Genomic DNA, 12,937 nt, shown 5'->3' on the forward strand with positions numbered 1-12,937 from the left:
AAGTGCATATACTATTTCTCTACAAAGAGTTTGATCTTTTCTTTACTTGCTGAACATTCTCTAGTTGACCGAGTACATTCCACACTGAGTTTCTGTGACTAGATTTTAGCCATGGGCTGAAGCCCACTCTGATCTTTTGAACAAAGAGATAAGTAGAATTCCTTCGTTTGCATTCAATAATTCCATGACTCCTAAACCCCTGTTGCAGGACCTAGGACTCCACCTGTGCCTGACAATCCCCTGCTTGTTCTGGGAAGGTTCAACTCACGTGTGGAATGAACTCAAGCAACTCCCTGAAAAACAATTTAAACCAGAGGAAGAGTCATCAGTCTAGGTGATAGATGGTTTATTCAGAACCTGACAGGAAATCAGGTTAAGATCATTCTGCTTCAGTCTGTGGTGATGTAAATGATTATTCTATTTTGGATTGTCATTGGCTGGGACAAGACTTTGGGCAAAAATCATTAAGGCAAGGTGTGGCTGTTCTCTAACTTTGGCTGATGAAATCCTGCACCTAGGCAAGGGGCCAGGCCGGAATTTAAGGATGACTACGTGGCTTAGCTATTGTTTCAACACTTTTACCGGAAGTCTTGAATGAGAGATGGCTTCATCTCTTGAGAAGTTTTGACTTGGGTCAGGTAGGAGTTTCGCTGCTTTACAGGCATCTTGGCCTCCTTCTCTTGAGCCTCCATCTTTTTTCCCAGCCCATTATTTATGACCCCATAAATAACTACAAATAAATCAATAAAATGGAGTTCCTACGAAGGCAGAAACTCAGAATTTACATTAGAGGGAGGAAAATGGGAGGCCCATTTCCTTATAAATATAGCATCCTGAAAGAGGACATTTGGACAGTTTTTAAGAATGAGACAACGTGCCCTGTGATTTGAACAAAACCTCAGGAATGGGGCAGATGAGGTGCTGGGTGTAACCATTAATCTAAGTTCCAAGATACAAAACAGTGGCTGTCTCCATCAGCCCTAGCCCAGAGAATCACTCACAGTCCCCTGAAAATGACACTTACCTATTATCTCAAGAAGGGGTAAGGAAGATGCCTCCCAGAGGGGTCTAATATCAGGATAGACATCGTTTCTTTTTTTTTTTAAGATTTTATTTATTTATTCGACAGAGATAGAGACAGCCAGCAAGAGAGGGAACACAAGCAGGGGGAGTGGGAGAGGAAGAAGCAGGCTCATAGCAGAGGAGCCTGATGTGGGGCCCGATCCCATAACACTGGGATCATGCTCTGAGCCGAAGGCAGACGCTTAACTGCTGTGCCACCCAGGCGCCCTGACATCGTTTCTTCCTTGAAGGTAGTTATCCCAGGATCTGAAAGTCAATGCACACTCTCAACTTTTGACCTATAGCAAATAAGGTTATAAATATGAAACCAGGAGCTAAGGGCAGTCTGGTTTCTAAGGAACTTGATAGAACAGTAGCAACATTTCTGGATGAAAGAATGACTTCCAGGTTAACTCACCCCTTAGCACTAGTCCCAAAACTTGGCCATCCAAGTTACAATACAGGGACCGGGCACCTGGAGCAGCTAACTTTATTACATCAGCCCCGGGAAATACCATACATCTCCATCATAGTTTCAGGCTTGGTTTGTTGATCTGGACAAATGACAATGGTTTTCCTTGATGGCTTATGTTCAGCTGCTGCAACAGAAACCAACGCCTGGGTTATTTGATTTCATCGTGGCATGAAATCATGGGCCTATAAAAGGAGTAGAGACAGTGAAGGGTTATGGAAGGTTTAGGTCTCAAAGTCAACAGAAATGGGTTTCAGGTTCCTGGGCTGACAATGTAGAGAGGGAGTTTTGGCATTCCAGGGGCAGGGCTGATGCTGCCTGTATGGCCAGTCCGACCAGCAGCACATTCTCAGAGGTACTTCCCTTGATGCTAGCTCGACTATTCCAGTTTGGGTCTGTAAAATGTCAAAGGCATTTTGTCATGGTGGTTGTTCTTACAAGGCAGATTAGTGCAGTGGTGTGGGATTCAGTCCAAGCCTCAGAGCTACATTGAGACTGGATTACTATAGGATTCCCAGACCTGAGTTTGAATCCTGTCCCTATGATTAGCCTGTGTCCATGAAGAAATTACCATCCCTTCCCTAAGCTTCAGTTTCCTCATCCTCAAAGGGGACATGATAATAGTACCTCTTTACAGGGTTGTGAGGATTATAGGAGATAATTCTTGAAAGCTCTTGGCTCACTTCTGGGCACAGAGTCAGCGCTCAATACACAGAAGCAATTATGACTATTTAAAAAGCCTATGTCTGCTCAAGTAGGGCCCTTCTCTTTTCTTGCCTTCTTTGTTTTTGCTGAAGGAGCCCCTGGCCAGGTCTACAGAGATTGACCAGTCTTAATGTACTTCTCTGCCCAATAGCCCATTTCATTCCATTTCTGGGTAGTTTGGCCACTGTCCTAATGTAGTTACCTATGGTGATTACTTCAGCAATTGACTCAGGCTTTTTGGTAATGAAGAAAGCAGGACTCGAGGTTGTTGACACCTTATTTGATATAATAAATAAGGGTGAAGTTGTTTGTTGAGTAACCACAAGGCTGGGTCCAGCATCTGGAAATAGCTGAGACTTGCAAGGGACTTAAGTTACCACCAAAGTTTTCTGCTGAATGCACAACAATGACGATAACTTATGTGCTCTAGATTTTTCAAATTCACCTGTCACTTGACTGGGTGAATGTCCCTGATGTCAGGGAGAGGAAATATGTTACTTGTTAAAAACATTATTTATCATCGTGTAAATGCAACACAGAGGATCAAGTTAACAAAAATGTGTGTCTTTAAATTTGGAAATTGGCTTTACTATCTCCTCCCCATTAACTAACAACTTAGATTTATAGATTGGGCCTAAAAACTCACTTGTGTCCCATTAAATCCATGTAAATTGATCTATGTATACCATATTGACATACTCAACACATCTCAAACTAAATTCATTTCCCCCTTTAAACCTCCTCTCTTTCCCAACTACACATTTCTTCCAATAGAGTTACCATTTTAATCTCCAAACCTGGAGTTCTTAGTAGGACCTCTGATTCTTCCACCACCTTTTCATGTTGTCAGGAGCCACTTGGTCATGTTGCTACATCATAGTCAAGTACACTGGTTAAGATTCTGGCCTCCATCATTACACCCATCCTGGTGTGATGCCTGGCTTTACCACATTCAGCTGTGTGGCATGAGGCCTGTTAATCTCACTGTGATTCCATTTTCTCATCTTTAAAATACGAAAAGTAATAGTTAATTCTTCATTGAGTTGCTGTGATAATCAAGTGAAATGACGTTCATCACAGTGCCAGTGCAACAAAGTACTTGTTCTGTTACTAATTTTATTATTATTACAAATAGTCCAGGATGTGTTCCTGCCTCTCTATTTTTATTGTAACTGCTCTATTTCAAGCTCTTATCATTTTGGTCTGGGCTACAGATATAGATGTCTTATTTTATTCTGCTTCCAGATTTCGCTCTCCTCACCCTGTCCTGTAGGGCTCTGCCACACTTGTCTTCCTTAAATACCACATAGCTCTCCAGCTCAGAATCCACTTCCTAATACCAATACCTATGGCTTCCAATCCACACTTCTCTGGGAAGCTTCCAAGGCCCTCAAGAATTCACCCTGCTCAGTGTCTGTCCAGGTGTAGTGTCGTAACTGAGGGCATAGGCTCTGGGGCTCCGCCACTACCTAACTATGTAACCTTAGGTAACTGTCATTTTAGTCATTTCAAAGTGTAAACTCCCTGTTTGGGCTATTTCTTCACTCTCAAGACCTCTCCCTACCTGCTTCCTTTCCAAGATGGCTTCTGAGTGTGGGGGGAGCTTACATATTCTCATAGGGGCAGGCGCACACACCTTTTAACTCCCCTCTGATTTTGGATGTCCTGTGTCTGGTCCTGCTGTGTCCTATGTTGGTCTGCTGAGGTTGAGATGGTCCCACCTTGCTCTCCAAATCTCATGCTGGCCCCTCCTCTCCTCTACTGAAATCCGTCGTCTTTCCCCTGCTGCCTCCCTTAGCCTGACCCCAGGCCTCTGCCGGTCTGCTGGATGTTGCAGTACATTTGTACTATGCTGGTTATAAAGGAGCTGCTGCTTCCGTTAAATACCACACACCGGCTGTGGGAAACGATGGTGCTATTTCAGACCCTCATACTCCCTAGCAATTTCTAAACTACCTATGGTCCCATATGCTCTGGTGCCATGTTGAATATGGAGTTCCTGAGGGGTTTACGATTTTCTCAGGCCCTGCCCTAAGAATTGAGAAGAAATTTCCTGAATTGGGAGTTACCTAAGTCCATCTAGATGATTCTGCCATTCTTGACTCCTTCTCTCCTCTGTTTTGACCCCAAGGTAGATTTGGGAGAGTGGGAAGATAACTCATACCTCAAGTCTTGCCATAGTTACTCCTTCTTTTCTCTCCCTTCCAGGACCAGAAGGTTTTCAGCTCCCTTTCCATCTAGAAGATCCTTCTCTTATATCTTATTTTCTTATTTTGTACTCCAGCCTCATGGCCTAGTGTTAAAGGCTAAATGACCTAAGGCAACCAAATAGCAATCATCATGCAGGGATAACATTTTGGAAGGCATTCCAAAGGCATGCTGTCTCAACTGTATCTCTCAACTGTATCTGAAAAGACTTGCTTCTTGCCTTTGTTCAGCCATACTCTATCCATCCTTTCCATGCAAGGCATTTATCTCACATTATCCTTGAGGCATTCTTTCTCTACTCCTTCCCACGCCAGTCAAAACGCATTTTTTTCAAGAATATCTACGTAGCTGGAAAATCTCTCTCAATTAAACTCTTTATCCGATTTCTCTAAGATATTCTGTTTCTGAGCATTACGTTGTCCATACTAATTTTTATCCAATTATTTCATGTGCATTAATTTTTTTAAAATTGTAAGCTCCTTGGGGGAGAAGAGACCATGTGTCACCCCGTAAGACCTAGCACAGTATTAAATAGTCATTAAATATTAGACTGACTGGTTAAACACTAGGGACAAACTACTCAGGGGAGGTCATAGACTACCCCTCTCCACTTTTGTCATGTCCTGGGCTAACATTTATTGAGTCCTTCGTGTACACCTCACATGGTACTAAAACACTCTATTTACATTGTCTTACAAAATTCTTTCATCAACTTACGACGTAAGTACCATTATTATACCTATTTTATAGATACGGGAACTGAGGTTTTAAAAAATTAAGCAATTATCTAAGGTTACATGAGACTAAGGAGCAAAATCAGAATTCAGACCCAAGTCTCTCTGATTACAGTCCCACAAGCTTAAACTATACAACTGCCATTAGTTAGTTGTCCAGCATGAACTTTTGTCACAGTTCTGTCTAGTTACTTCTTCAGGATGAGTGAACATTATTCAGGTTGCCAATGACTACATGTTTGCTGTCCTTCTCAGGTTTATATTTTACTTCCCTTCTATCCTGAGTATCAGAACTTTGGTTCTTCACTTGCATGCTATTTTTTCCTCAGGTCTTCCCAGATCTGATTTTGCAGATAATATTTCTTATCTTGTAAAAAAAAAATGGTATGAGTAATACCATATGGGACACCTGGCTGGCTCAGTTGGTAGAACATGCGACTCTTGATCTCAGGGTCCTGAGATCAAGTCCACATTGGACATAGAGCTTACTTAAAGAAAAAAAGAAAGAAAAAAATATCATATCTCTTATTTTCATAATCTTAGTAAACTTAGGGACTTGACATTATTCTTATCAGATGTAGGCAAGAGAAGGCAATCGTTTATCAAAGAGGAATTCATCAGCTGAGAAATTGTCATGTAGACACCAACTGAACAAGACATGTACAAGAACTATCAATGACTTGATTTTGTACCCCAAAGGTTAACTTTCTTTGAGGTGGTGAAAGGAATTTTTATTAGAACTTGTAAGAAGGCAAACAGTGCAACCATAGCATGGTTGGCAAGTCTTAGAAAATGCTTAAATATAGCAGATTATGCTTTTTAAAATATTTTTAGAATGAGCATATATGTCTTATATAATAAATGACAATAAGTGTTTTAAAATGAATTGTTGGCTAATACACAACAGGACATAGGAGCCACAGGTTGTACTGTGTTCTAGCTGAATCGACACTAGTATGAGTCTAAGTGGTTAGCTCAAACCAAAAGTGGCCATAGGTGAGTTTTAACCCAAACTGAAAAATTCAAGGTGTATTGGGCTAGGGAGTAAATTTCAGGTTCAAGTCACTACCGAGTGGATCTTCTTAATAGTTAAAATGTGGTTAATATACTGATCTCCTACAAAATAATACAAAAAATTCACTATTTCTAGGGGCGCCTGGGTGGCACAGCGCTTAAGTGTCTGCCTCTGGCTCAGGGCGTGATCCCAGCGTTATGGGATCGAGCCCCACATCAGGCTCCTCCGCTATGAGCCTGCTTCTTCCTCTCCCACTCCCCCTGCTTGTGTTCCCTCTCTCGCTGGCTGTCTCTATCTGTGTTAAATAAATGAATAAAATCTTTAAAAAAAAATTCACTATTTCTGTGATTACTTATCTTTGTTACTACCCACCAGATGTCTGAATGGGAGATGGCGGAAGCAGTAGGACTAAGAATGGGGTTCCTGAAAGCAGATGTGTATAATCACCACTGTGTTCTAAAAGTTTCAGATGATTCTTTCTGAGTTTATGACCAAGGGCACAGGCTTGCATGACAGGAGTTTGTGTTTTGTTTTGTTTTTATTTTTGTTTTTGGTGTCATTGTATTATTCTTCACTGTTGCTTCTTTATTCTTCCCCAGGAAGCCAGTGGCATAAGATTTATTATATTGAAAGGGTATGAGAAAGGACTGGCTCCAAGAAGTTGAACACCCACAACGAGAGATCCTTGTTCAGTTTCAGTGTTTATAGTTTCAGGTGCTGGGAATACAATGATGAATAAGATACTATCCCTGCCCTCAAGGAGTTAAATCTGCAGTGAGAAGACAGATTAAAAAACAGATTATAAAACAATATGGTAAGTGCAATATGGAGGATATTTACAAGGTGTATTGCAATACAGAAGGGTAACCCATCCAAGCCTGAAAGGATAGTGGTATTAGAATCATGGAATACTTTCCAAAGATAAGATTTGAGGGGTGCCTGGTTGGCACAGTTGGTTAAACATCCCACTCTTGGGTTTTGGCTTAGGTCGTCATCTTGGGGTTACCGGATCAAGCTCCACATCCAGCCCTGTGCTCAGTATGGAGTCTGCTTGAGACTGTTTTTCCCTCTCCCTCTGCCCCTGCCTCCCACTCATGTGCTCTCTCTCTCAAATAAATAAATAAATAAATAAATAAATAAATAAATAAATCTTTTTTTAAAAAGATAAGCTTTGAATGTCAAATGGGAGTTGTATACACAAGGTTAAGAGTAAGGTGAGAAGAGCAGCATCAAGAGTCCCACAGGGAGAATACTGTAAGTAAAGGAATGGAGGTACTTGGGGACCTAGGTGTAGTTCCATAGAACTTGGATTTCAAGTAAGAGGAGGAGGTATAGCTGGGGATGAGGCTTGTGACACAGGGAATGTCAGACTCTGGCTTTATGAAAAATCTACTAATGGAGAATTACGCAGTATGCATAGTAAATATTAATAGAGAAAGAAGTTAAAATCAGAAGAAAAAAAACAAGACAGTGGATCAGAATGAAAGTGGCTCTGAGAAGGGCTCTGGGAGCCAGGAGCAACCAGGCATGGGCCATCTCACAGATGATTTACTCTTATTCTGCAAGCTACAATTTGTGTTTCCAATTCGGCCATTTTTATTTGCTAGTTCCATTCCTATGTTTGGTCTGGTTATTTACAGAAGGCAAAGGAAAAAGTGAGTGAGTGTAGAGGATGAGGAGAGAGGTTATAAAATAGATATTTGAGTAAGTGACTCTCCATTTGGATGTCTAACTGACATCACAAAGTTAACATATCCAACCTGAACTCCTGATCTACCCCCGCAACTGCCCCCACAAATTTGCACCACCTGTTGGTGATGGCAACTCCAACTTTCCAGTTCCTTGGGACTAAAGTCTTAGAGCCCATCCTCATTCCTCCCTTTTTATCATATTCCATACCCAGTCCATTAGGTAATTTTGTTAGCTCTTCCTTCAGAATATATCTCCAATCCCACCAGTTTTCACCATTCCAGTTGAATCCACATCATCTTTCATCTTTATTACTCCAACAGCTTTCCAACAAGTCTCCCTGCTTTTACTCTTGACCTCCTAGAATCTATTCCCCTTACAATATCCAAAGGGACCCTTTAAAAATGTGTCAAGTTGGGGCCCCTGGGTGGTTCAGTCAATTGGGTGTCTGACTCTTGGTTTCGGCTCAGGTCATGATCTCAGGGTCCTGAAATGGAGCCCCATGTTGGGCTCTGTGCTTGCAGGGAGTCTGCCCGAGATTCTCTCCCTCTGTACCTCCCTTCCTTTCTGCCCCTCCCCTATTCATATGCTCTCTCTCTCTCAAATAAATAAATCTTAAAAAAAAAAATGTGAGTCAAATAGTATTCACCCAAAACCCTACACAAAACTCTTTTTCACCAAGATCAAAGCTAAAGTTCTTACAATGAATTTCTTCAGGAGCTTTGCTCTGGCTAGTCCCTCTCCCTGAAATACTCTTTCCTTAATAATCTTCTTAGCTAACTTTATTACCTTCTCAAATTTCATGGCTCTGTGAGAGTGACACTGCCCACCCTTTTTAGTTATTGTAACCTGTTATCCCTATCTCCATGTACTCCTGATCCCCCTTATCCTACTATACTTTTTCTTTTTTCCACAATCCTTATCACTTTTTTTTAAAAGATTATTTATTTATTTATTTATTAGACAGAGATAGACAGCCAGCGAGAGAGGGAACACAAGCAGGGGAAGTAGGAGAGGAAGAAGCAGGCTCCCAGTGGAGGAGCCCGATGTGGGACTCGGTTCCGGAACGCCGGGATCATGCCCTGAGCCGAAGGTAGACGCCTAACGACTGCGCTACCCAGGCGCCCCAACATGATCCTTATCACTTCTAATATAATATGTAATGAATTTATTATCTTTGTTGTTTAGTTTCTTGTCTCCCCTTGCTAGGCTGCAAATTCCACAAGGGATTATTTGGTTCACTGATCTATCCTGCTTAGAACTCTAAATATTGGGGCGCCTGGGTGGCACAGCAGTTAAGCGTCTGCCTTCGGCTCAGGGCGTGATCCCGGCGTTATAGGATCGAGCCCCACATCAGGCTCCTCTGCTATGAGCCTGCTTCTTCCTCTCCCACTCCCCCTGCTTGTGTTCCCTCTCTCGCTCGCTGTCTCTATCTCTGTCGAATAAATAAAATCTTTAAAAAAAAAAAAAACTCTAAATATTGCATGGAAGAATGAATGAATGAGTTGTTATGGTCAGTTGAAAGCTCTACTTCACATTATCCAAATTTCCCATTGTTAACCTATCTCAGAAGCTAAGTACTGAGAAACAGAGGAAATGAGTCAGGCGCATCTTAATTCTAGAGACTGAATGAAAAAAGGAAAATAAAAGTTTCCTATGACCAGATCCTGGGGAGAGGGAAGAATGCATTTTCTTATCACTCTGGAAATAAAAATTGTTGGCTGGAGGCCCCTGGGTGGCTCAGTCAGTTAAGCATGTAACTCCTGATTTCGGCTCAGGTCGTGATCTCAGGGTTGTGAGATTGAGCCCCACGTCGGGCTCCGCGCTGGGTGTGGAGCTTGCTTAAGATTCTCTCTCTCCCTTTCCCTCTGCCCCTCCCACCCCCTCTTCTCTCCCTCTCAAAAGAAAAAAAAATTGTTGACTGGACTCAATTGTCCAAATTTAAATTCAGTGGATTGAGGTCTAGACTGCTTTTTCAGTGGAGTTTTTTGGGAGAAGGAAAGGTGATGGCAAAGTTGTTTTTTTCCTCTTAAGTACTGCTTAAACGGCTGATATATCCATACAAAAGAAAGCTCTGCTTTACTTTTTCTGAAATAGTAAGTCTACATATGAATCAGATGTTGAGAGGCTCTAATGAAAAGCTTAAAAACGTGAAACAAAGGCTAGGGAATGAGCAAAGCAGAATGTAGTATAATATCCCAAATTTACCATTTATTTTCTTGCTTTAGACTGCCATTTATGTGACAAGTGACTTTTTGCATAAATATTAGGGCAAGGTTTTTCCTCTCCCTGTATTAAACTTTAAGAGTTACACACCACGTCATGCCCAGTGAAGCATCACCACATCCTAGTAAGATCCTGTGTGTATGTGTTTATGAGCACATTTAATTGCATGTTCCTACATCCTCAGATTAGCCTTTTGGCAAAGTTAGCTCACTTCATTTGCAAAGGATATGGGGTAACCATGGCCCATTGCTGAGCAAAAGGGCAGGAAGCTCAGCTGGAAATTGCAATCAGGGAGAAGATTTGGGTATAATCTATAAAACTAGGAGTAACACCAGGAAGCCTACCACCTTTACCCAGGTTAAGCAGTTGAATTTTAAAAACTCTTAAATAGGAGGTCTTTAAAACTTTAATACTCCCCCCACACACTAATTAAACAAATTTTGACATCTGTTTGTGCATGGTATGTACAACAGCAATATTCAAATATAATTTATCTGAGTGTCAAATTGGACCTCCACCCAACAAGTATTTATTAAGCATCTACTATGTTGGGGATAGTGAAGTGAACTAGACAGACTCAATTCCTTCCCTTTGTCAAGGAACTGCCCCTTCCCAACCAAGTGCTTTATGTCATTGACCAAGAAAGGTAAGGGAACAGTCTTTAAACTGTGGAATAACAGAAATCTTTTCTTTACATAATTAGTGACATCCAAGGAAATCTCAGTCTACTCTGAGGCTAAGTTTCATAATTTTTGCTCTACATATTTTTTTTCTCTCTTTAAACATCAAGTCCAAACGTGATTAGCCAGGACTCATGACCTTCCTTGCCAGCCTAATGCTATTTTACATCCCCTTTATTACTGCAGTCAAAAAGCTGAGTTTAGTTTTACTATCACACTAGACATTATTGGATGGTCCCTATGATTAAGAACTCACCTTAGTGACTAGTTCTTCTCTTATTCACCACATTCTCCAAAGAGCACAGGCTTCTTTTCCACAGGAAAAGAGTAGTTGGCTACATTTGGGGCTGCCATATGAGAGTGTTTTCCAAAAGATGTCATGTGGGATGGGTCCCAGAGTAGGCATGGGTTGTTCCAGGTTGGCTTTGGGATTACAAATGCATAGAGCATAAACCAGGACTTCAAGGTCTGAGATCACAGAAATAGAAGACCAAACAATGCTTGGGCACTGGAACATTATTGTTACGTGTCAACTTCCTAACATCACTAAGGAGGATTAAATTTGCAGAAAGATAAAAAATGGACAGTTGGTGGTAAAATCTAGAAAGCACACAAAGAAGTGACAGCATTGGCCTTTGAAGAACGTATCCTAGAAGAGTTGTTCTTAACTTTGTTTTCATATCCTCAATGGTATGATACATTGTTTTTGAAACCCTGATAGAATAGAGATTCAGAAGAAATTCTCTTCCCTCCTTACCTAGTTTTTCTGGTCTAAAAAGAAGTACAATCACTAAATGAGGTAAGAGCCTTTTCATTAACTCTCCTAACTGCACCAGGTTGCATACCAGAATTTTAGAACAAAAATATTCAGGTGAGTTGGAGAAGCGAAAACCATTGTCCAACTTCAGTTCTCAATCTGGCCCACATCTCTAATTACTGTTATGAAACTGGGATCCAGCACTAGTCCATACCGAGTGCTGCTCCAGGGACACGGTGTAAATGCTACTGACAAAACTTCTAAGTGTGCTAATGAGTAGAGCTTGAGAAGTGAGTAATTCCTTAACTGAGAATGATGCATGTATAGAGTAAAAGGTGGAGGGCATGCTTAATTTGGCAATCACTTACAGAAAATGTGGGTAATTTCTCTGGAGAGAACAAGCCCAATTACTCATAATGCACCATACTGGGCAGTACTCAAGACAAGAGGCACCACTGCGCTACTAATTAAGGTCTGGCACACATCACCATTCTTTTGACAATCTGCACCCCCTGCGTTTTCTCCCTCCCCCCCAAAACTAATGAAATAATAATGGTTGATGGCACCATCTGAGAGGTAGCATAATGGAAGATATAACCTGGGCTTTTAAGTCATTTCTATGTTAGAATTCTAGAACTACATAGCTGAGAACACTCATCTCATCAACGTTCTGCTTTGATCCTTCCTGCAAGTTGGAGGTCGTCTGTGGTGAATTTAGAAACAAGAAATACAGAGCAGCCTTTCTGCCTTCTGATCATATTCCTCCCAGTTGTTTAGTATCTGGCCCACCCATAGCCTTGCCAGATACCTAACTTTTGTTTCCCAGGGTTTATTCATGTCCATATCTGATAATGTAACTGGGTTCATTTCAAATTTCATATATGAAGAATGAGGTCAAGCCATGTCTCTTCAGCTATATTTAACCTTATATTCTTCTTTTTTAAAGGTAGCCTCATAAAAATAAGGCCTCAAAAATCGGCAAAAAACTCATTACTGTTCGTCTCGATGGAAATCTTTAGTAAAAAGCAAAAGATTTAGGTACTCCAAAGAGAAACCAGAATTATCAACCTTGTATTCTTACCAAGGATCTGTGTTCAACTTTTTCAAAGCCTGAGAGTGGGAAATTTTTCACTTGACTTAGGCTAAAGGTCATTGTAACTCAATAAATGGGGAAACTTAGATGAGGAAAATGAATAAACTCAACACACAGGGATTCAAAGGCTCCCCAATTCCTACTCTAGGCTGTATGACCATTCTCTTCAGATAGGCCTACTCATGTTTTATTTTTGTATCATCCTTCTGAATGTTGGCATGTATTTTAACAACCTTTCACTTTCTGCACTGGACAGAAGTGCTAATAAGAAAAGGAGGGGGAAGGAAGGAGTGGTA

The 12,937-nt window shown here is 41.1% G+C and overlaps 1 non-coding gene across 1 annotated transcript; it reads right to left on the minus strand.

Moving 5' to 3' along the window:
- Positions 1 to 12,497: 12,497 nt before the first annotated feature.
- On the minus strand, positions 12,498 to 12,611 carry LOC113242093 (U5 spliceosomal RNA). The gene has a single exon (XR_003311799.1). It is a non-coding gene; the product is annotated as a U5 spliceosomal RNA (small nuclear RNA).
- Between the last annotated feature and the right edge of the window lie 326 nt (positions 12,612 to 12,937).

This window comes from Ursus arctos, unplaced genomic scaffold (genome assembly GCF_023065955.2).
Source record: "Ursus arctos isolate Adak ecotype North America unplaced genomic scaffold, UrsArc2.0 scaffold_36, whole genome shotgun sequence".
Classification (NCBI taxonomy): domain Eukaryota; kingdom Metazoa; phylum Chordata; class Mammalia; order Carnivora; family Ursidae; genus Ursus; species Ursus arctos.